Here is a 25,888-nt window from a genome sequence, read left to right on the forward strand (position 1 = left end):
CTCTCTTTTTCTTAGGCTAGAGGCTTATCAACTTTATTGGTCTTTTCAAAGATTTTCTCTATGGATTGCCTCTTTTCAGTTGCATTGATTTCTGTTCTGATTTTTATTATTTCTTTTCTTTTGCCTACTTTGGATTTAATTTGCTCTTCTATTCCTAGTTACCTAAGATGCAAGCTTAGATGATTGATATTGGATTTTTCCTTTTTTCTAATATATGTATTCTATGCTATAAATTTCTCTCTAGGCACTGCTTTCACTGCATCTCACAAATTTTGATAAATTGTGTTTTCATTTTCATTTAGTTCAAAATATTTTAAGATTTTCTTTTGAGTTTTTTCCTTTGACGCCTTTGTTATTTAGAAGTGTGTTGCTTAATCTTCAAGTATTTTGTGTTTTTCCATCGTTCCTTCTGTTATTGATTTCTAATTTACTTCCACCATGGTCTGAGAGCAAACATTGTATGATTTCTGTTTGTTTACGTTTGTTAAGGTGTGTTTTATGGCCCAGAATGTGGTCTATCTTGGTGAATGTTCTATGTTAGAGGTGAATGTAATCTGCTGTTATTGGATTAAGTAGTCTATATATGTGCATTATATCCAGTTGATTGATAGTGTTATTGAGTTCAACTATGGCCTTACTGATTTTCTGCCAGCTGGATCTGTACATTTCTATAGAGGGGTGTTTAAGTCTCCAACTATAATTTAGATTCATCTGTTTCTCCTTTGAGTTCCATCAGTTTTTGGCTCACATATTCTGAGGCCCATACATATTAAGGATATGTGTTATGGATATGTGTTATGTGTTCTTGGTGTGTTGATTCCTTTATCATTATGTAATGCCCCTCTCTCTCCCTGACAGCCATTCCTGCTTTGAAGTCCACTCTGTCTGAAATTAATATAGCTACTGCTTTCTTTTGACTAGTGTTAGTATGGTATATCTTTCTTTATCCCTTTACTTTTAATCTATAGGTTTTTATCTTTAAAGTGGGTTTCTTATAAAGCATATAGTTGGGTCTTATTTTTTTAATCCACTCTGACAATCTCTGACTTTTAATTGGCGAATTAAGACCATTAGACATACAAAGTGATTATTGACATAGTTGGATTAATATCTACTATATTTGTTAGTCTTTTCTACTTGTTACCCTTGTTCTTTTTTCCTATATTTGCCTTCCATACTTTTTCTGCCCTTTGTGGTTTTAATTGAGCATTTTATATGATTCCATTTTCTCTCCTTTCTTAGCATTCAGTTGCTTCTTTTTTTTCTTTTTAATTGGTTGCCTACTAGAATTTACATTATAAGTATCTAAGTCCACTTTCAAATAACATACCACTTCAAGGGTAGTGCAAGTATTTTATAGTAGCAGAGTAATCCTGAATCTTCCCTCCTATCCCTTGTATCATTGCACTCATCCATTTTGTTTATATAAGCTTATAAGACTTAGATATGCATAATGACTACATTGTTGCTATTATTATGTTGAACAAATTGTTGTCTGCTAGAGCAATTAAGAGTAGGGAAAATAGAAGTTTTTATTTTATTTTTATTTAGTCCTCCTTCAGTACTCTTCCTTACTTTATGTAGATCTGAGTTTCTGACATATTATTTTCCTTCTCTTCAAAGGACTTTTAACTTTCATTGCTAGGCAGGTCTGCTGGCAGCAAACTCCCTCAATTTTTTTTTGTCTGAGAAAAATCTTTATTTCTACTTCACTTTTGAAGGGTAATTTTGCAGGGTACAGAATTCTGCATCAGTGGGATTTTTCTCTCAACACTAAATATTTTACTTTCTTCTTGCTTGCATAGTTTCTGAAGGTAAGTTGAATATGAATTTTATCTTTGTTCCTCTACAAGTGTTTCCTCCCCCCCCCCCCGACTTCTTTCAGGATTTTTTTCTTTATCATTAATTTGACATTAATTTGGAGGAAGTCCTCAGTCATTATTACTTTAAATATTTCTTGTGTTCCTTTCTCTTACTAGTTTTGGTATTCCCATTATTTGTATGTTATACCTTTTGTAATTGTCCCACAGTTCTTGGATATTCCAGTGGGGTTTTTTTTTTCAGTCTTTTTTCTCTTTGCTTTTCAGTTTTGGAGGTTTCTACTGACATATCCTCAAGCCCAGAGGTTCTTTCCTCAGCTGTGTGCAATCTACTAATGAGCCCATCAAACACATTCCTTATTCAGTTACAGTGTTTTTAATCTGTAATATTTCTTTTTGCTTCTTTCTTAGAATTTCCATCTCTCTGCATACATCACCCATCTGTTCTTGCATGCTGTCTATTTTATCCATTAGAGCCCTTAGCATATTAATCATAGTTGTTTTAAATTTTCAGTGTGATAATTCCAACATCCCTGCCATATCGGAGCCTGGTTCTGCTGCTTGCTCTGTTTCTTCAAACTGTGTGGGTTTTTTTTTTTCTTTTTAGTATATCTTATAATTTTTTGTTGAAGGATGGAGATGATGTACTGGATAAAAGTGCTGTAAATATGCCTTTAGTAATGTGGTGGTACGGTGTGGAGTGGAAAGAAGTTCTGTAGTCCTGTGATTAGGTCTCAATCTTTTAGTGACTGGATTATCTTTGCCACTAGATTATGAAGTTAGCATGTTCTTCTCAGTCCCTTCCCCCCTTGTGTGGGACAGGATGGTTAGAATGGGCTGGAACTGGATATTTTCCTTCTCCCATGTGGAAGGCTAAAGGAGGCTGGAGTTGTGTATTTTCCTTCCTTCACGTGCAAGGCTAGAGCCAGCTGGAGATGGATATTTCCCTTTCCCAAGGTCAATTAGTCTCTGATAGACCCCAGCAGGTTAGGCTCTGGTTAAATAGTTTCAGCTGAGGGCAGAGCTTATTAAGAAGAACAGAAGGCTCTGGTGTATTTCAAAATGGCGCTCTTTCCCCAGCTCCTGCCAGAAGCATGAAGGGATTTTTCTCCAGTATTTACTGTGAGGACCTGATGAACTCCTGGAGGTAAAACCCACAAAAGTGTGAGTCGGTCCCTCTGGAGTTTATAACTTTTCAGACTTGGCTGCACCGAGCCTCCAGTGATTTGTCAATTACAGTTCAAGTTTCCCTACCCCAGCACCGGTTCCTGTAAGGTTTTCAGCTCATGAGTTTCTACTATGGTAAGTTGTGATTCTCTGTTGTCTCTTCAGTTTGGAGGGTAATAATTTGCCCTGTGACCTCACTCTCATGGATTTAAGAAGAGCTGTTGATTTTTCAGTGTTTCAGGTTTTTACTTGTTAGAACTGAGTGGCAATTTTCAGGTTTCTTACATGCTGGACAAGAAGTCAGACATCTCAATCATCTTTTAAAGAAATTTAAATAACAAAATAATTGTATATATTTATGCATGCAGTTATGATTTGCAGTGCTCTTCCATTATTTCTTCAAGTATTTTCTGTACCTCTTCCCTTTGGCTCCTTTGCAGATTTTCTATTTATCACTGGGTTCAGCAGTTTGTGATTTGCCTGGATGTATTTTTCTTCAATTTCTCGTTGAAAATGAAAAACTCAGTTTTTTCTGTGTAGGAAAAAAAAAGTTTTTTTCCTACTATGTGTTTTTTCTCTGTGAGTCTCCTTTAGTCCTCACAAAAAACACTTCACTTCTGAACACCAAATGTGTGGGGGTTTTACCCCACAAAAACATGCATGTCTGACACCAGTGGGGTGTCTTAAAATTTAACTCTGTTCTGATATTATCTACCCAGAGCTAGCATCAGATCCCATAGTTTAAGGGCTCAGTCCCACAAGACTGAACCCCTCCTCCCCACACACACATACTTCAGACGCCAGTTGCAAGCCCGGGTTATCACCTGTGCTTCTGACCAATCTGCTGTAGATCAGAGGTTCCAACGACCGCCTCCTTGGGTTCAATCAATTTGCTAGAGCAGCTTACAGAACTCAGGGAAATACTTATGTTTACGTTTATAAGGATATGATAAAGGATACAGATGAACACCAGATAAATAACTACAATAGGATCGTGTCTGGGAAAGCCCCTGAGTAGCTTCTGTCCCATGGAGTTGGGGTGCATCATCCTCCTGGTGTGGAAGTGCTGGCCAACCTGGAAGCTCTCCAAACCCCATACTGCTGGGATTTTACGGAGGTTTCCTCACATAGGCATGGTCTGTTATTAACTGTTTCCAGCCCCTCTCCCCTCTCTGGAGAAATGCAGGATACTGGCTTTGTCTTTCTGGTGACCAGCCCCATTCAGGAGCCATCCAGGAGCCCTTTAGAGTCTTCTCAATAGAACAAAAGATACTCCCACTGCTCTTATCACTTAGGAGTTTACAAGGGTTTTCAGAGCACTATGTCATGAACAGCGTCAAAGATAAATATTAGAGATGCTCCAGTGTTCTTATCACTTAGGAAATTACAAGGATTTCAGGAGTTCTGTGCCAGAAACCAGAGGCAAAGCCCAGTGTAATTGATTCTTGAAAAGTGTGGGGATTAGGGGTATTGATCACCTGCATTGTCGAAAATTTGAATATAACTTTACAATCGGCCTTCCATACCTGCAGTTCCACATTCAAGGATTCAGCCAACCTCACATGATGTAGTACCGTGGTGTGTATTTATTGAAAAAAATCCACATGTAAGTGGACCTGCACCATTCAAACCTGTGTTGTTCAAGGGTCAAATGTATATATCTTCTATTATCTCACACCGGTGTTTTGGATTTGTTGAGTATCTTGGATCTGTGGGCTTATAGTTTTCATCAAATTTGGAAAATATTTTGGCTTTTACTTCTTTTGATATTTTTCTGCTTCCCTTACCCCTGTCCTTTGGGGACTTCAATTATACATATATTATGCTACTTGACTTTGTCCTACAGAACTCACTGATACCCTGTTGTATTTTTTGGACTCCGTTTCATTTTGGATAATTTCTATTGCTATGTCTGTAAGTTCACTAATCTTTTCTTGGGCAATGTCTAATCTGCTGTTAATCCATTCAATGTATGTTACATCTCAGCAATTGTAATTTTCTTCAGAAGTTAGATTTGGGTCATTTAAAAAGTATTTTCTATCATGTCTCTACCTAACATGATCCTCTACCACTTACTGTTCATATTGTGAATTATGTAGTTTTGAATCTTTTGTTTTATTTCTGTAAATTTTTAGTTGTATAGTTTAAAATTATTATACTGTATTACAAGAATTCTTAATTTCTATTTTTGTCCTACTATTTGTATTTTCTTTTATTCTATTTTCTCACAATTTACATTCTGCTAAAATGCAAGCAGGAATTTTTGTTGGTTTTGAAGCTACTAAAACAGGGCCTTTCACATAGTAGATTCTGAATACTGTTTGTTGAATTGAATTCTTGTCATATTACTGAAATGTTTGTTCTTATGACTTGGTTCTAGTCTTAAAATATGTTTTTCAGTTTTTAAAATTTTCATCAATTTATTGCATATCCACTACTTTCTTCCTTTGCTCACTCCAATACAGCAACAGTGCTGCTGCTTAGACATTCCTGCTTTTCCTAGCACTTTGCATTTGCTGTTACTCCCACCTGGAATGCTCACCCCCCAGTTACCTTCCTGGTTCAGTCCCCACATCCCCACTCCCTGCGTCATACTCCATGTCTTCCCTCCCTTGTTCTTCTCCATTTTATTTATCATTACCATCTGACAATACACAATTGTGCTTTTTACTGATTTTTTGATCTATCATATGTATATATGTATACAGATACACACACACACTCCCACAACAATATAAGCTCCACAGAGCACACAAAGCAGGTTTTTTGCACTTTTCCCCTCATTGGTATATACCTAGTCCTAAAACAGTTATCGGCATATTGAAGGTGTGCAACAAATGTTGGAAATATTATTTTTACATGACTAATTTTTAAAAAATTTACTTCAACCTTTGACTTTTTACAGTTTTGTTTTTGTTTTTGGTGAGACTAGTTCACAAGGTTCACAGGATGTCTTTTTCAATGTTTCCTGCTCTGAATTCAAACCATGGTCCCTAATAGATTCCAGCCCTCTCCTTAGAAACGGGCAGGCCTCTTTAAACTCAATTTGAACACATAGATTCATTCTGTCTGGATTTGGCTTCCTAACAAGGGTATTTAATATGCCTACTTTTTAAAATATAAATTTATTTTATTTATTTTAGGCTGTGTTGGGTCTTAGTTGCTGCCCTCGGGCTTTCTCTAGCTGTGGCGAGCGGGGGCTACTCTTTGTTGCTGTGTGCGGACTTCTCATTGTGGTGGCTTCTCTTCTTGCGGAGCACAGGCTTTAGACACACGGGCTTCAGTAGTCATGGTGCATGGGCTCAGTAGTTGTGGCTTGCAGGCTCTAGAGTGCAGACTCGGTAGTTGTGGAGCACAGGCTTAGTTGTTCCATGGCATGTGGGATCCTCCCGGACCAGGGCTTGAACCCATGTCCTCTGCATTGGCAGGTGGATTCTTAACCACTGCGCCACTAGGGAAGCCCTTAATATGCCTATTTTTTACACCCCTCGTTTGAGAGGGCACGTTTATTGTTTTGCTGTCTGCTCTCAATTCAACCAATGAAGCACATATTTGTCTCTGACCATCTCAGTGCCACTGTAGGTGATGGTGTTGCTAAATCCTTTATGGAGAGAATATGGATTGGAAGAATATTTTCCCATGGATCACTCCTCAATAAATCAAAGAGAAAATTTCAAGCTCCAATAATTTATAATGTATTATTTGGAAGGGCAAGTTATAGGAGAAAGTTTTCATAGAGAAACCTTTATCTGTGATCTGCAGAAGCAGTATTCTACCTCAGGGGGTGTGCAAGATGAACCACTGCGATGAAGAGACATTTATTGGAACTTCTATTTATATATTTTATATTTATTTTTGAGTCTAAAAATAATATATTTAAGTATTTATTGTTGGAATTCCCTGGTGGCACAGTGGTTAAGAATCCACCTGCCAGTGCAGGGGACACAGGTTTGATCCCTGCTCTGGTAAGATCCCACATGCCATGGAGCAACTAAGCCCGCAAGCCACAACTACTGAGCCCACATGCTGCAACTACTGAAGCCCACGTGCTCTAGGACCCACCTGCCACAACTGCTGAGCCCACGTGCTGTAACTACTGAAGCCCACACGCCTAGAGTCCATGCTCTGCAACAAGAGAAGCCACCACAATGAGAAGCCCATGCACTGCAACGAAGTGTAGCCCCCACTCGCTGCAACTAGAGAAAGCCCGTGCACAGTAGTGAAGACCCAATGCAGCCAAAAATTTTAAAAAATTTAATTTTAGAAAAGGTATTGTAAAAATTGCAACTGGACGCTTATGTTTATGTCAGATGATTTTCAGGTAAAGTTCTTGAGTTTTCAGGGGAGAGGGGGAGGTCTAAAATTGCAGGCATGGACTGTAACACTACCTCAATTTCTTTGTTTTCTGTTGTGACTATGTTGTGTATAGATCTACAGATTATATATTCAGGTTATATTATATTTTTATTATAATGATACAATTAATATGACATTGATGTATTATATTAGTATATAACAATGATATATTATTTAGATATATGTTGTCACCCTACAGATTATATGTCTCTAAATTTAAATTAACATAGAAATAATGTAGATTATATCATCTGTCATTAGCCATGAACTATGCCTGAAGAGGCCTTGAAATATAAATGCCATCACCGTAGTGATGGGGTTTTTTTCTATATAATGTATATATCAGTACAATAATATGTGCATCTACATAAATTAGTTACTTCTTTGGGGTTTTGTGCTCACAAACATTTTACTATGGGTATATAATAAACATTACTTTAGGGTTATGGTAAAAGTTTATGAAAAAGTTAGCCTCTTTTTTTTTTTTTTTTTTTTTTAACCATCTTTGTAGTTCACCATGTGAATCAAATTCTTATTAAAGGCTGATACCTTGGCTCACCTGAGACTCATGGAATAAGAATCTCTGGAGGTGGGGCCCTGAAGTCAATATTTTAAACAAGTAACCAAGGTGACTCATGCATACCAAAATATAAGAACCACTGTGTTAGATGATGTTTAAATATTTCCCCTCAATCTTAATTTTCAAAATAACAATTTCTGAGCCCATTGGTAACTATATTGTTGAAATTAGAGTATTATAAAAACTAAAATGAAGGCAGCTATCTGAAGATCTTTTGAACACTCCTAATTTCCTATGAAAAAGTTTCCCTTTTCATCTCCTACTAAAACGTTAATGAAAGAAAGAGATCAATCGTTTTGTCACGTTTGTGCAAATGAGAGTATCAACACACAACGTCTGTCACCATACAAAGATAATTGTTTTAGCTTCTGGTTAACCTAAGACTGCAGGGAAGTGAAAAGACACCTAAGGCAGCAAAACCATATGCAAAACTGCATTTGATAGAGACTGTTCATGAAGGTAAGTTTAAATCTTAATGCAAACTTCTTAGCTTCAAAGTAACAAGTGAAATAAATGCCATTAAGAAGGCACAGACTTGGCCAGATTATTAAGGATAAATCTATGGATATTATTTCCAAGTGTATGTGTTTTTAAGGAATTCTTGGCTGCAAATAACAGAAACTAACTCAAAATAGCTTCAGTAAAATTCCTATAAAGATACTAAGTACCTTAAAGAGCCAAAGAGGAGGAATTCATGCACACCTCAGGGAAGGACTTAACCAAGAAGTGAAAGCCCTCAGGAATCTCTGAATCTTCAGTCTCTTTCACACTTCTTTGCTCCATGGTTTCTTTCTGTTGGTTGCTGTTTCCTACTCCTCAGTTTAGTTGAACTTGGTGGCCTTGCAGCTCCAAGTTTTAGGTGTTATAGATGCAGCTGTATGATAAAATTAACTGAACTTGCTTTGTGCTGCATTCCACATTCTTTTTTTTTTTTGCGGTATGCGGGCCTCTCACTGTCGCGGCCTCTCCTGTTGTGGAGCACAGGCTCCAGATGCGCAGGCTCAGCGGCCATGGCTCACGGGCCCAGGGGCTCCGCGGCATGTGGGATCTTCCCGGACCAGGGCATGAACCCATATCCCCTGCATCGGCAGGCGGACTCTCAACTACTGTGCCACCAGGGAAGCCCTGAATTCCACATTCTTGGCAAGAGAATCAGATTTTCCCAGTTAGAGCTCTATACTGATCTTTGGTTCAATTAGCCACAGCAAGGCCGGCCAGGTCATATAGTTAAACGTGACTGCCAGGGGCCAGCCCTGTGGACCAAGGAGTGTTTCTAGGGGAAGTACACAGAGAAAACAAGAATTGTTGATTCATTAGCTGGGCATAGATCCCCACTGATTCTCAGGAGCCTCCAAATGCCTTTATTTTTGTGGAGCCCAAATACCCACCCAATGGAGCCCAAATACCTACCCAATGCTGGGATCCAGAACTCCTCTTGCCATAAATCATTTTATTAAACATCTAAGTTGAGTGAATTAGAGTAATGATCTCTTATTACTAGAACACTTTAGGGCTTCCCTGGTGGCGCAGTGGTTGAGAATCTGCCTGCCAATGCAGGGGACACGGGTTCGTGCCCCGGTCCAGGAAGATCCCACATGCCGCGGAGCGGCTGGGCCCGTGAGCCATGGCCGTTGAGTCTGCGCGTCCGGAGCCTGTGCTCTGCAATGGGAGAGGCCACAACAGTGAGAGGCCCGCATACTGAAAAAAAAAAAAAAAACACCACTTTAAAGCCTATTCTGGATTCTAGATTATTTTGGGGGATGGATATCACTGATGCGTGCCTGGCTGTCATAGTCAATAGGACAAATTTCCCCACTTAACCTTTTTAAGAAACATGAATTGTGGCCTATTTTAAAATTATTAGAAAAAAGTGGTTCAACAGCAACTACAAATGCATTTTGAACACTAACTGGCACATAATGATTATGCAACAGTTATTAAATGAAAAATAAAATCAGTGACTTTCCACAATATGTTATTTATGACATTGCTACACAGAAAATTGAATTTTAGTCTGAAAGGTCTTTTTTTTCTTCAGTTTTTTCAAGATATAATTGACTTACAGCACTGTCTAAGGTTTATAGCATAATGATTTGACTTACATACATCATGAAATGATTACCACAGTAAGTTTAGTCAACATCCATTATCTAATATAGATACAAATTAAAAGATAAGGGGACTTCCCTGGTGGAGCAGTGGTTAAGAATCTGCCTGCCAATGCACAGGACATGGGTTCGAGCCCTGGTCCAGGAGGATCCCACATGCCATGGAGAAACTAAGCCCGTGGGCCACAACTACTGAGCCCATATGCCACAACTACTGAAGCCTGTGTGCCTGGAGCCCATGCTCTGCAACAAGAGAAGCCACCGCAGTGAGAAGCCAGTGCACCACAACAAAGAGTAGCCCCCGCTCACACTGCAACTAGAGAAAGCCCATGCACAGCAACGAAGACCCAACACAGCCAAAAATAAATAAATGAATAAATTAATTAATTAATAAAATAAAAAGATAACTCTTAGGATTTACTCTCTTAACAACTTTCATATGTAACATACAGTGGTGTTAGTTATATTAATCATGTACATTGAATCCCTAGTACTTACTTTCTTATACCTGAACGTTTGTACCTTTTGACCACCTTCATTCAGTTCCCCTCCCCCTAACCCCCACCTCTGGTAACCATAAATCTGATCTCTTTCTTTTATTATAAGTTTGTTTGTTTTAGAAGTGTAACTGACTTACAACACTCTGTTAGTTCCTGGTGCACAACATAGTGATTCCATCTTTCTATACATTACAAAATGATCACAATAAGTTAGTTAACGTCTGTCACCATACAAAGATAATACGGTTTTTTTTTTGCGGTACACGGGCCTCTCACTGTTGTGGCCTCTCCCGTTGCGGAGCACAGGCTCTGGATGCACAGGCCCAGCGGCCATGGCTCACGGGCCCACCTGCTCCGCAGCATGTGGGATCCTCCCAGACCGGGGCACGAACCTGTGTTCCCCGCCTCGGCAGGCAGACTGTCAACCACTGCGCCACCAGGGAAGCCCCAATACATTATTATTGACTATATTCCCCACTTGGTACATTTCATACCTGTGACTCATTTATTTTGTAACTGGAAGTTTGTACCTCTTAACCTCCCTCACCTATTTGTCTCCTCCCCTCTGGCAACCAGCTGTTTGTTCTCTATATCTATGCCTCTGTTTTCTTATGTTTATTCATTTGTTTTGTTTTTTAGATTTCATATGTAAGTGAAATCATGCAGTATATGCAGTTTTCACTTGGCATAATACCCTGTAGGTCCAACCATGTTGTTGCAAATGGCAAAATTACATTCTTTTTTATGGATGAGTAACATTCCATTATTATATACCATATCTTCTTATCCTTTCATCTATTGATGGGTATGAAGTTTGCTTCCATATTTTGACTATTGTAAATACTGCTGTAATGAACATAGGGATGAATGTGTGTTTTCAAATTAGTATTTTTGTTCAGATAAATATCCAGGGGTGGAATTGCTGGATTTTATAGAACTTATTTTTTTACTTTTTGAGGAACCTGCATACTGTTTTGTTTTTTATTTTATAATCTTTAAAAGTTGAGGAATAGTTTATTTACAATGTTGTTCCATACTGATTTTCATAGCAGTTGCACCAATTTACATTCCCACCAACAGTGTACAGGGGTTCCTCACCACTTCTTTTGTGTGATCTTTTTGATAATAGCCATTCTGAAAGATGTGAGGTGATAGTTCATGGTTTTGATTTGCTTTTCCCTGATGATTAGTGATGATTAGTGATGTTGAACATCTTTTCATGTGCCTGTTGGCCATCTGCCTGTCTTCTTTGGAAAAATGTCTATTCAGGTCTTCTGCTCATTTTCGATTGGGTTGTTTTTTTGATACTGAGTTGTATGAGCTGTTTATATATTTTGGATATTAACCCCTTGTCAGTCATCATTTGCCAACATTTTATCCCACTGTGTAGGTTGTCTTTGTCTTTTCATTTTGTCAGTGATTTCCTTTGCTGTGTAAAAGATTTTAAGTTTAATTGGGTCCAATTTATTTACTTTTGCTTTTATTTCCTTTGCCTTAGGAGACAGATCCAAAAAATTACTACACCTTATGTCAGAGTGTTCTGCCTATATTTGCTTTTAGGGGTTGTAGGGTTTCAAGTCTTACATTTAGGCATTTAATCCATTTGGCATTTATTTTTGTATAAGCTGTGGGGAAATGTTCTAATCTCATTGTTCTATATGTAGTTATCCAGTTTTCCCAGCAGCATTTATTGAAGGAAATGTCTTATCTCCATTATATATTCTTGCCTCCTTTGTCATAGATAAATTGACCATAGGTGCGTAAGTTTACTTCTGTGCTCTCTATTCTGTTCCAATGATCCTATGTGTCTGTGTGCCAGTACCATGCTGTTTTGATTACTGTAGTTTTGTAGTATAATCTGAAGTCTGGGAAGGTGATACTTCCAGATTTTTTTATTTTTCTCAAGATTGTTTTGGGCAATTCGGGGTCATTTGTGGTTCCATATTTTAGTATTATTTCTTATAGTTGGGTGAAAAATATCCCAGGTATTTTGCTAGTGATTGCATTAAATCTGTAGATTGTTCTGGGTAGTATGGCCAATGTAACAATATTCTTCCAATCCAAGGGCTCAGGATAACTTTCCATTTCTTTGGATCATTTCCTTTATCAATGTTTTATAGTTTTCAGTGTATAGGTCTTTCACTTCCTTGGTTAAGTTTATTCCTAGGTATTTTATTCTTTTTGATGTGATTTTAAATGGGAGTTTTAAAACTTTATGATAGTTCATTATTAGTGTATAGAAAAGCAACAAATTTCTGTATATTAATCTTGTATCCTGAAACTTTGTTGAGTTCATTTATTCTAGTAGTTTTTGGGTGGAGACTTTAGGGTTTTCTATATAAAGTATCATGTCATCTGCAAATAGTGATAGTTTTACTTCTTTCCTTCGAATTTGCATGCCTTTTTTTTCTTGTCTGATTTCTGTGGCTAGGACTTCAATACAGTGTTATATAGAAGTGGCAACAGTGGGCATCCTTGTCCTGTTCCTGAATTTAGAGGAAAGTCTTTCAGCTTTTCACCATTGAATGTGATGTTAGCTGTGGGTTTCTCACAAATGGCCTTTATAATGTTGAGATATAATCTCACCCACTTGCATGAGATTTTTATCTTGAATGGGTGTTGAATTTTGTCAAATGTCTTTTCTGCTCTATTGAGATGATCATGTGATTTATCCCTCCTTTCATTAATGTGGCATATCACACCAATTGATTTGCAAATATTGAACCATCCTTGTGTCCCTGGAATAAATCCAACTTAATCATGGTGTATGATCCTTCTAACATATTCTTGGATTTGGTTTGCTAATATTTTGTTGAGGATTTTTGCATTTATATTAATCAAAGATATTGGCCTGTAATTTTCTTTCTGTAGTGTCTTTGTCTGGTTATTATATGAGGGTAATTGTGGCCTTGTAGAATGAATTTGGGAGTGTTCCGCCCCCTTCAATTTTTTTTGAAGTAGTTTGAGAAGGAAGGCATTTTTTCTTCTTTATATATCTGGTAGATTTTCCCTATGAAGCTGTCTGGTCCTGGACTTTTGTTTGCTGGAATGTTTTGTTACAAATTCAATTTCACTACTAGTGATTGTTCTGTTCAAATTGTCTGTTTCTTCCTGATTCATTTTTGGCAGTTGTGTGTTTCTAGAAGTTAGTCCATTTTTCTAGGTTGTCCAGTCTTTGGCATATAACTGTTTATAGTCTTTTTTATGATTTTCTGTATCTCTGTGGTGTTGTTAGTTCTCCTCTTTCATTTATTATTTATTTGGGTCCTCTCTCTTTTTTTCATGAGCCTGGCTAAAGGTTTATCAATTTTATTTACTTTTAAAACAACCCAGCTCTTGGCTTCATCTTTTCATTTTTTTGTTCTCCATTTTATTTCCTCTCTGATTATTCTTATTTCCTTCTGTTGACTTTGCGCTTTGTTTGTTCTTCTTTTTCTAATTCCTTTAGGTGGTATCCTAGGTTGTTTGAGATTTTCTTTTTTTTTTTTGGCCACTCTATGTAGCATGTGGGCTTTTAGTTCCCCCAACCAGGAATCAAACCTGTGCCTCCTACAGTGGAAGCATGAAGTCTTAACCATTGGACTGCCAGGGAAGTCCTGAGATTTTCTTATTTCTTGAGAAAGGTCTGTATCACTATAAACTACCATCCTAAACTCTTCTTCCTGCATCCCATAGATTTTGGAGTGTTGTGTTTCCATTTTCATTTGCCTCAAGGTATTTTCTCATTTTCTCTCCTTTTTAAAAAAATGTATTTATTTTATTTATTTGTTTTTGGCTGCATTGGGTTTTCATTTCTGCATGCAGACTTTCTCTAGTTGTGGCAACTGGGGGCTACACTTCGTTGCAGTGCGCGGGCTTCTCATTTTGGTGGCTTCTCTTGTTGCGGAGCACGGGCTGTAGGCGTGTGGGCTTCAGTAGTTGTGGCACAGGACTCAATAGTTGTGGATCACAGGCTCTAGAGTGCAGGCTCAGTAGTTGTAGTGCATGGGCTTAGTTGCTCTGTGGCATGTGGGATCTTCCCAGACCAGGGCTCGAACCCGTGTCCCTTGCATTGGCAGGCAGATTCTTAACCACTGTGCCACCAGGGAAGCCCTCTCAAGTACTTTTTTTTTTTTTTTTTTGTGGTACGCGGGCCTCTCACTTTTGTGGCCTCTCCCATTGCGGAGCGCAGGCTCAGCGGCCATGGCTTATGGGCCCAGCCACTCCACGGTGTGTGGGATCCTCCCAGACCAGGGCATGAACACATGTCCCCTGCATTGGCAGGTGGACTCCCAACCACTGTGCCACCAGGGAAGCCCTCAAGTCCTCAAGTACATTTTTGATCCTCTTCTCTCTCTCTTCTCCTCTTGGTACCCCTATAATGTGAATCCTCATAAGCTTAATGTTATCCTGAGATCTCTAAAGTTGTTTTCATTAAAATTTTTTTTTTCTAATTGGGTGATTTCTATTACTGTATCTTCTAGATCACTTATACATTCTTCTGTATCACTCAGTCTGTTATCCATTCCTTCTAGTGTTTTTTGTACTTATATTTCATATGTTGAATTCATTTCAATATTTGTTTGGGTATCTTATATTTTCTAGTTCCTTGTTAAAGTGTTTACTGCATGCATAAATCCTTTTCCTAATTCATTTAATATTTTTATGACCAATATGTTCAATTCTTTATCTGGTAAATTACTTATTTCTATTTTTTTCAGGGGTTTTCCCTTGCTCTTTTAAAAAAAATTTTTATATTATATTGGAGTATATAGGTGATATGTTAGTTTCAGATCTACAGCAAAGTGATTTAGTTATACATATACATATATACATTCTTTTTCAGATTATTTTTCTATATAGATTATTACAGATTATTGAGTAGAATTGCCTGTGCTATACAGTAGGGCCTTGTTGGTTATCTATGTTATATATAGTATATCTGTTAATCCCAACCTCCTAATTTATCCCTCCCCAACCCCCACCTTTGCACTTTGGTAACCATAAATTTGTTTTTTAAGTCTGTGAGTCTGTTTCTGTTTTGTGAATAAGTTCATTTGTATCAATTTTCTTTTAGATTCCAAATATAAGCAGTATCATATATTGTCCTCCTCTGTCTGACTTCACTTCCTATGGTAATCTCCAGGTCCATCCATGTTGCTGCAAATGGCATTATTTCATTCTGTTTAATGGTTGAGTAGTATTCCATTGTATATATGTACCACATCTTCTTTATCCATGCATCTGTTGATGGACATTTAGTTTGCTTCTAGGTCTTGGCTATAGCAAACAGCACTGCAGTGAACATTGGGTTGCATGTATCCTTTTGAACTGTGTTTTTCTCTGGATATATGTTCAGGGGTGGGATTGCTGTGTCATATGGTAGCTCTGTTTTTAGTTTTTTAAGGAACCTCCTTACTGTTCTCCATAGTGGCTATACCAATTTTCATTCCCACCAACAGTGTAGGAGGGTTCGCTTTTCTCCACACCTTCTCCAGCATTTATTGTTTGTAGATTTTTTGATAATGGCCATTCTGACCGGTGTGAGGTGATACCTCATTGTAGTTTTGATTTGCATTTCTCTAATAATTAGTGATGTTGAGTATCTTTTCATGTGCCTCTCTACCATCTGTGTGTCTTCTTTGGAGAGATGTCTGTTTAGATCTTCTGCCAATTTTTTATTGGGTTGTTTGTTTGATATTGAGCTGTTTGCAAATTTTGGAGATAAATCCCTTGTCAGTTACATTGTTTGCAAATGTTTTCTCCCATTTTGTGGGTTGTCTTTTTGTTTTGTTTATGGTTTTCTTTACTGTGCAAAAGCTTTTAAGTTTAGTTAGGTCCCATTTGTTTATTTTTATTTTCATTATTCTAGAAGGTGGATCAAAAAAGATATTGCTGTTATTTAGGTCACAGAGTGTTCTTCCCATGGTTTCCTCTAAGAGTTTTGTAGTGTCCAGTCTTACATTTAGGTCTTTAATCCATTTTGCGTTTATTTTTGTGTATGGTGTTAAGCTGTCCAGTTTTCCCAGAACCATTTGTTGAAGATACTGTCTTTTCTCCACTGTATATTCTTGCCTCTTTTGTCATAGATTATTGACCATAAGTGCATGGGTTTATTTCTGGGCTTTCTGTCCTTTTTCATTGATCTGCATTTTTGTTTTTGTGCCAGTACCATACTGTTTTGATGACTGTAGCTTTGTAGTATAGCCTGAAGCCAGAGAGCCTGATTCCTCCAGCTCCAGCTTTTTCTTTCTCAGGATTGCTTTGGTTATTTGGGGTCTTTTGTGTCTCCATACAAATTTTTAAAACATTTTGTTCTGGTTCTGTGAAAAATGCCATTTGTAGTTTGATAGGGATTGCACTGAATCTGTAGATTGCCTTGGGCAGTATAGTTATTTTAACAGAGTGATTCTTCCAATTCAAGAACACCATATATCTTTCCATGCTTGTGTTTCTTAGATTTCTTTCATCAGTGTCTTCCCTTTCATCAGCATCTTATAGTTTTTGGAATACAGGTCTTTTGCCTCCTTAGGTAGGTTTATTCCTAGGTATTTTATTCTTTTTGATTCAATGGTGAATGGGATTGTTTCTTTAATTTCTCTTTCTGATCTTTCATTGTTAGAAATGCAACAGATTTCTGTGTGTTAATTTTGTATCCTGGAAGTTCACTGAATTCATTGTTGAGCTCTAGTAGTTTTCTGGAAGCATCTTTCACATTATCGATGTATAGTATCATGTCATCTGCAAACAGTGACAGCTTACTTTTTCTTTTCCAATTTGGATTCCTTTTCTTTCTTTTTCTTCTCTGATTACCATGGCTAGGACTTCCAAAACCTTGTTGAGTGAAAGTGGACCTCCTTGTATTGTTCCTGATCTTAGAGAAAATGCTTTCAGTTTTTCACTGTTGATTATGATGTTAGCTGTAGGCTTTTCATATATGGCCTTTATTATGTTGAGGTATGTTCCCTCTGTGCGCACTTTCTGGATAGTTTTTATCATAAATGGGTGTTGAATTTTGTCAAAAGCTTTTTCTGCATCTATTGAGATAATAATATTTTTTTATTCTTCATTTTGTTAATGTGCTGTATCACAGTGATTGACTTATGGATATTGAAAAATACTTGCATCCCTGTGATAAATCCCACTTGATTGTGGGGTGCGATCCTTTTAATGTATTGTTGGATTCAGCTTGCTAGTATTTTGTTGAGGATTTTTGCATATGTTTCATCAGTGATATTGGCCTGTAATTTTCTTTTATTTGTGGTACGTTTGTCTGGTTTTGGTATCAGGGTGATGGTGGCCTGTAGAATGAGTTTGGGAGTGTTCCTCTGTAATTTTTTGCAAGAGTTTCAGAAGGATAGATGTTAACTCTTCTCTAATTGTTTGATAGAATTCACCTGGTCCTGGACTTTTGTTGGGAGTTTTAAAATCACAGTTTCAATTTCAGTGCTTGTGATAGGTCTGTCCATATTTTCTACCTCTTCCTGGTTCAGTCTTGGGAGATTTTACCTTTCTAAGAATTTGTCCACATCTTCTAGGTTGTCCATTTTATTGGCATATACTTGCTTGTAGTAGTCTGTTATGAGCCTTCGTATTTCTGTGGTGCCTGCTGTAACTTCTCCTTTTTCATTTCTGATTTTATTGATTTGAGCCCTCTCTTTTTTCTTGGTGAGTCTGGCTAAAGCTTTATCAATTTTGTTTATCTTTTCAAAGAACCAGCTTTTAGTTTAATTGATCTTTTCTATTGTTTTCCTTGTCTCTATTTCATTTATTTCTGGTGTGACTTTTATGATTTCTTTCCTTCTGCCCACTTTGGGTTTTGTTTGTTTTTCTTTGTCTAGTTCCTTTAGGTGTATGGTTACATTGTAGATTTGAGATTTTTCTTGTTTCCTGAGGTAAGATTGTATTGCTGTTAACTTCCTTCTTAGAACTGCTTTTATTGTGCGTCATAGGTTTTGGATTGTCATGCTTCAGTTGTCATTTGTCTCTAGGTATTTTTTAACTTCCTCTGTGATTTCTTCAGTGATCCATTGGTTTTTTTCATAGCATATTTTTTTTAGCCTCCACCTGTTTGTGTGTTTTTTCACAGTTTTTTTTTTCTTTCAGTTGATTTCTAATCTCATAGCATTGTGGTCAGAAAAGATACTTGATATGATTTCAACTTTCTTAAATTTTTGGAGGCTTGCTTTATGTCCCAGCATGTGATATATCCTGGAGAATGTTCATGTGCAGTTGGAAAGAATGTGTATTCTGCTGCTTTTGGATGGAATGCTCTATAAATATCAGTTAAATCCATCTGGTCTAATTTGTCATTTAAGGCCTGTGTTTCATTATTAATTTTCTGTCTGGATGATCTGTCCATTTATATAAGTGGGGTGTTAAAGACCTCCACTATTATTGGGTTACTGTTGATTTCTCCTTTTATGACTGTTAGCATTTGCCTTATATATTGGGGTACTCCTATGTTGGATGCATATATATTTACTATTGTTATATCTTTTTGGTTTATCCCTTGATCATTGTGTAGTGTTCTTCTTTGTCTTTTGTAACAGTCTTTATTTTAAAGTCTATTTTGTCTGGTAAGAGTGTTGCAACTCGGCTTCCTTTTGCTTTCCATTTTCATGGAATACCTTTTTGCATCCGCTGGCTTTCAGTCTGTATGTGTCCCTAGATCTGAAGGGGGTCTTTTGTAGACAGCATACACATGGGTCTTCTTTTTGTATCCATTCAGCCAGTCTGTATCTTTTGTTTGGAGCATTTAATCCATTTACATTTACGATAATTACTGATATGTAAGTTCTTATTGCCATTTTGTTAATTGTTTTGGGTTTGTTTTTATAGGTGTTTTTTCTTCCCATCCTCTTTTGTTCTCTTGTGATTTGATGATTATCTTTATTGTTGTGTTTGGATTCCTTTTTCTTTTTTGTGTATATATCTATTGTAAATTTTTGGTTATTGGTTACCATGAGGTTTTGACATAGCAGTCTATCTATATACGAGATTGTTTTAAGTTGCCGGTCTCTTAATTTCAAATGAATTTCCAATAACCTGCATTTGTACTCTCATCTTCTCACGATTACTGGTTTTGATATCATATTTGTGTGTGAATAATTTTCTACCTTTACTCTATGTTTGCCTTTACTGGTGAGCTTTCCCATTTCTCATTTTCTTGTTTCCAGTTGTGACCTTTTCTTTTCTCCTAGAGAAGTTCCTTTATCAATTGTTGTGAAGCTGGTATGGTGATGATGAATTCCCTTAGCTTTTGCTGGTCTGTAAAACTTTTGATTTCTCTACTGAATCTGAACGAGAGCCTTCCTGGGTAGAGTGTTCTTGGTTGTAGGTATTTCCCTTACATCACTTTATTATTTTTTTTTGAATTTTTGAATTTTATTTTATTTTTTTATACAGCATGCTCTTATTAATCATCAATTTTATACACATCAGTGTATACATGTCAATCCCAATTGCCCAATTCATCACACCCCCACCCCCACCCACCTGCCGCTTCCCCCGCTTGGTGTCCATACATTTGTTCTCTACATCTGTGTCTCAATTTCTGCCCTGCAAACCAGTTCACCTGTACCATTTTTCTAGGTTTCACATTTATGAGTTACTATAAGATATTTGTTTTTCTCTTTCTGACTTACTTCACTCTGTATGACAGTCTCTAGATCCATCCACGTCTCAACAAATGACCCAATTTTGTTCCATTTTATGGTTGAGTAGTATTCCATTGTATATATGTACCACATTATCCATTCATCTGTCAATGGGCATTTAGGTTGCTTCCATGACCTGGCTATTGTAAGTAGTGCTGCAGTGAACATTGGGGTGCATGTGTCTTTTTGAATTATGGTCTCTGAGTATATGACCAGTAGTGGGATTTCTGGATCATATGGTAATTCTATTTTTAGTTTGTTAAGGAACCGCCATACTATTCTGCATAGTGGCTGTATCAATTTACATTCCCACCAACAGTGCAAGAGGGTTCACTTTTCTCCACACCCTCTCCAGCATTTGTTGTTTGTAGATTTTCTGATGATGCCCTTTCTAACTGTGAGGTGATACCTCATTGTAGTTTTGATTTGCATTTGTCTAATAATTAGTGATGTTGAGCAGCTTTTCATGTGCTTCTTGGCCATCTGTATGTCTTCTTTGGAGAAGTGTCTGTTTAGGTTTTCTGCCCATTTTTGGATTGGGTTGTTTTTTTTTTTTTTTTTTTTTTTTTTTTTTTTTTTTTTTTTGCGGTATGCGGGCCTCTCACTGTTGTGGCCTCTCCCGTTGCGGAGCACAGGCTCCGGACGCACAGGCTCAGCGGCCATGGCTCATGGGCTTAGTTGCTCCGCGGCATGTGGGATCTTCCCGGACCAGAGCACGAACCCGTGTCTCCTGCATCGGCAGGCGGATTCTCAACCACTGCGCCACCAGGGAAGCCCTGTTTTTTTAATATTGAGCTGCATGAGTTGTTTATATATTTTGGAGATTAATCCTTTGTCCATTGATTCATTTGCAAATATTTTCTCCCATTCTGAGGGTTATCTTTTCATTTTGTTTATGGTTTCCTTTGCTGTGCAAAAGCTTTGAAGTTTCATTAGGTCCCATTTGTTTATTGTTGTTTTTATTTCCATTACTCTAGGAGGTGGATCAAAAAGATCTTGCTGTTATTTATGTCAAAGAGTGTTCTTCCCATGGTTTCCTCTAAGAGTTTTGTAGTGTCCGGTCTTACATTTAGGTCTCGAATCCATTTTGAGTTTATTTTTGTGTATGGTGTTAGGGAGTGTTCTAATTTCATTCTTTTACATGTAGCTGTCCAGTTTTCACAGCACCACATATTGAAGAGACTGTCTTTTCTCCACTGTATATCCCTGCCTCCTTTGTCATAGATTAGTTGACCATATGTGCATGGGTTTATCTCTGGGCTTTCTGTCTTGTTCCATTGATCTATATTTCTGGTTTTGTGCCAGTACCATATTGTCTTGATTACTGTAGCTTTGTAGTGTAGTCTGAAGTCAGGGAGTCTGATTCCTCCAGCTCTGCTTTTTGTCCTCAAGACTGCTTTGGCTATTCGGGGTCTTCTGTGTCTCCATACAAATTTTAAGATTTTTTGTTCTAGTTCTGTAAAAAAATGCCATTGGTAATTTGATAGGGATTGCACTGAAACTGTAGATTGCTTTGGGTAGTATAGTCATTTTCACAGTATTTATTCTTCCAATCCAAGAACATGGTATATCTCTCCATCTGTTGGTATCATCTTTAATTTCTTTCATCAGTGTCTTATAGTTTTCTGCATACAGGTCTTTTGTCTCCCTAGGTAGGTTTATTCCTAAGTATTCTTTTTGTTGCAATGGTAAATGGGAGTGTTTTCTTAATTTCTCTTTCAGATTTTTCATCATTAGTATATAGGAATGCAAGAGATTTCTGTGCATTAATTTTGTATCCTGCCACTTTACCAAATTCCTTGATTAGCTCTAGTAGTTTTCTGGTGGCGTCTTTAGGATTCTCTATGTATAGTATCATGTCATCTGTAGACAGTGACAGTATTACTTCTTTTCCAATTTGTATTCCTTTTATTTCTTTTTCTTCTCTGATTGCCGTGGCTAGGACTTCCAAAACTATGTTGAATAATAGTGGAGAGAGTGGACATCCTTGTCTTGTTCCTGATCTTAGAGGAAATGCTTTCAGTGTTTCACCATTGAGAATGATGTTTGCTGTGATTTTGTCATATATGGCCTTTATTATGTTGAGGTAGGTTCCCTCTATGCCCGCTTTCTGGAGAGTTTTTATTGTAAATGGGTGTTGAATTTTCTCAAAAGCTTTTTCTGTATCGATTCAGATGATCATGTGGCTTTTATTCTTCAATTTGTTAATATGATGTATCACATTGATTGATTTGCGTATATTGAGGAATCCTTGCATCCCTGGGAGAAATCCCACTTGATTATGGTGTATGATCCTTTTAATGTGTTTTTGGATTCTGTTTGCTAGTAGTTTGTTGAGGATTTTTGCGTTTATATTCATCAGTAATATTGGTCTGTAATTTTCTTTTTTTGTAGTGTCTTTGTCTGGTTTGGGTATCAGGGTGATGGTGGCCTCATAGAATGAGTTTGGGAGTGTTCCTTCCTCTGCAATTTTTGGAAGAGTTTGAGAAGGATGGGTGTTAGCTCTTATCTAAATGTTTGATAGAATTCACCTGTGAAGCCAACTGGTCCTGGACTTCTGTTTGTTGGAAGATTTTGAATCACAGTTTCAATTTCATTACTTGTGATTGGTCTGTTCATATTTTCTATTTCTTCCTGGTTCAGTCTTGGAAGGTTATACCTTTCTAAAAATTTGTCCATTTCTTCCACCTTGTCCGTTTTATTGGCACAGAGTTGCTTGTAAGTAGTCTCTTAGGATGCTTTGTATTTCCTCAGTGTCTGTTGTAACTTCTCCTTTTTCATTTCAAATTTTATTGATTTAAGTCCTCTCCCTCTTCTGCTTGATGAATCTGGCTAATGGTTTATCGATTTTATTTATCTTCTCAAAGAACCAGCTTTTAGTTTTATTGATCTTTGCTATTGTTTTCTTGTTTCTATTTCATTTATTTCTCGTCTGATCTTTATGATTTCTTTCCTTCTGCTAACTCTGGGTTTTGTTTGTTCTTCTTTCTCTAGTTCCTTTATGTGTATGGTTAGATTGTTTATTTGAGATTTTCCTTGTTTCTTGAGGTAGGCTTATATAACTACAAACTTCCCTCTTAGAACGGCTTTTGCTGCTTCCCATAGGTTTTGGATCATCGTGTTTTCATTGTCATTTTCCTCTCGGTATTTTTTTTTTACTTCCTGTTTGATTTCTTCAGTGATCTCTTGGTTATTTAGTAACTTATTGCTTAGCCTCCATGTGTATGTGTTTTTTATGTGTTTTTCCCTGTAATTCATTTCTAATCTCATAACGTTGTGGTCAGAAAAGATGCTTGATATGATTTCAGTTTTCTTAAATTTACTGAGGCTTGATTTGTGACCCAAGATGTGATCTATCCTGGAGAATGTTCCATGCGCACTTGAGAAGAAAGTGTAATCTGTTTTTTGGATGGAATGTCCTATAAATATCAGTTAAATCTATCTTGTTTATTGTGTCATTTAAAGCTTCTATTTCCTTATTTATTTTCATTTTGTATGGTCTGTCCATTGGTGTTAGTGAGGTGTTAAAGTCTCCCACTATAACTGTTACTGTCGGTTTCCTCGTTTATAGATGTTAGCAGTTGCCTTATGTATTGAGGTGCTCCTATGTTGGGTGCATATATATTTACGATTGTTATATCGTCTTCTTGGATTGATCCCTTGATCATTATGTAGTGTCCTTCCTTGTCTCTTGTAACATTCTTAATTTTAAAGTGTATTTTATCTGATACGAGTATTGTTACTCCAGCTTTCTTTTGATTTCCATTTGCATGGAATATCTTTTTCCATCCCCTCACTTTCAGTCTGTATGTGTTCCTAGGTCTGTAGTGGGTCTCTTGTAGACAGCATATATATGGCTCTTGTGTTTGTATCCACTCATAAAGCCTGTGTCTTTGGTTGGAGCATTTAATCCATTCACGTTTAAGGTAATTATTGATATGTATGTTCCTATGACCCTTTTCTTAATTGTTTTGGGTTTGTTTTTGTAGGTCGTTTTCTTCTCTTGTGTTCCCTACTTAGATAAGTTCCTTTAGCATTTGATTTAGAGCTGGTTTTGTGGTGCTAAATTCTTTTAGCTTTTGCTTGTCTCTAAAGCTTTTGATTTCTCCATCGAAGCTGAATGAGATCATTGCAGGGTAGAGTAATCTTGGTTGTAGGTTCTTCCCTTTCATCACTTTAACTATATCATGCCACTCGCTTCTGGCTTGTAGAGTTTCTGCTGAGAAATCAGCTGTTAACCTTATGGGAGTTCCCTTGTATGTTACTTGTCTTTTTTCCCTTGCTGCTTTCAATAATTTTTTGTTGTCTTTAATTTTTGCCAGTTTGATTATTATGTGTCTCAGCGTGTTTCTCCTTGGGTTTAACCTGTATGGGTCTCTCTGCACTTTCTGGACTTGGGTGGCTATTTCCTTTCCCATGTTAGGGAAGTTTTCAACTGTAATCTCTTCACATATTTTCTTGGGTCGTTTCTCTGTCTCTTCTCCTTCTGGGACCCTTTAATGTGGATGTTGTTGCATTTAATGTTGTCCCAGAGGTCTCTTAGGCTGTCTTCATTTCTTTTCATTCTTTTTTCTTAATCTGTTCCACGTTACTTATCTGTTTTTCTGCCTCAGTTATTCTGCTTTTGATTCCTTCTAGTGTAGTTTTCGTTTCAGTTATTGTTCATCTCTGTTTGTTCCTTTATTCTTCTAGGTCTTTGTTAAACATTTCTTGCATCTTCTCTATCTTTGCCTCCATTCTTTTTCCGAGGTCCTGGATCATCTTCACTATCATTATTCTGAATTCTTTTTCTGGAAGGTTGCCTGTCTCCACTTCATTTAGTTGTTTTTCTGGGGTTTTATCTTGTTCCTTCACCTGGTACATAGCCCTCTGCCTTTTCATCTTCTCTGTCTTTCTGTGAATGTGGTTTTTGTTCCACAGGCTGCAGGATTGTAGTTCTTCTTGCTTCTGCTGTCTGCCCTCTGGTGGATGAGGCTATCTAAGAGGCTTGTGCAAGTTTCCTGATGTGAGGGACTAGTGGTGGTTAGAGCTTCCTGTTGCTCTGGTGGGCAGAGCTCAGTAAAACTTTAATCTGCTTGTCTGCTGATGGGTGGGGCTGGGTTCCCTCCCTGTTGGTTGTTTGGCCTGAGGCAACCCAACACTGGAGCCTCCCTGGCTCTTTGGTGGGGCTAATGACAGACTCTGGGAGCGCTCACGCCAACAAGTACTTCCCAGTACTTCTGCTGCCAGTGTCCTTGTCCTCACGGTGAGACACAGCCTCCCACTGCCTCTGCAGGAGACCCTCCAACACTAGCAGGTAGGTCTGGTTCAGTCTCCCCTGGGGTCACTGCTCCTTCCCCTGGGTACTGATGCACACACTACTTTGTGTGAGCCCTCCAAGAGTGGAGTCTCTGTTTCACCCAGTCCTGTCAGAGTCATGCAGTCAAATCCCACTAGCCTTCAATGTCTGATTCTCTAGCAATTCCTCCTCCCGTTGCTGGGCCCCAGGTTGGGAAGCCTGACAGGGGGCTCAGAACCTTCACTCCAGTGGGTGGACTTCTGTGGTATAAGTGTTCTCCAGTTTGTGAGTCACCCACCCAGCAGTTATGGGATTTGATTTTATTGTGATTGCACCCCTCCTACCATCTCATTATGGCTTCTCCTTTGTCTTTGGATGTGGAGTATCTTTTTTGGTGAGTTCCAGTGTTTTCCTGTCGATGATTGTTTAGCAGTTAGTTAT

The sequence above is a fragment of the Kogia breviceps genome, chromosome 13 (assembly GCF_026419965.1).
Source record: "Kogia breviceps isolate mKogBre1 chromosome 13, mKogBre1 haplotype 1, whole genome shotgun sequence".
Classification (NCBI taxonomy): Eukaryota; Metazoa; Chordata; class Mammalia; order Artiodactyla; family Physeteridae; genus Kogia; species Kogia breviceps.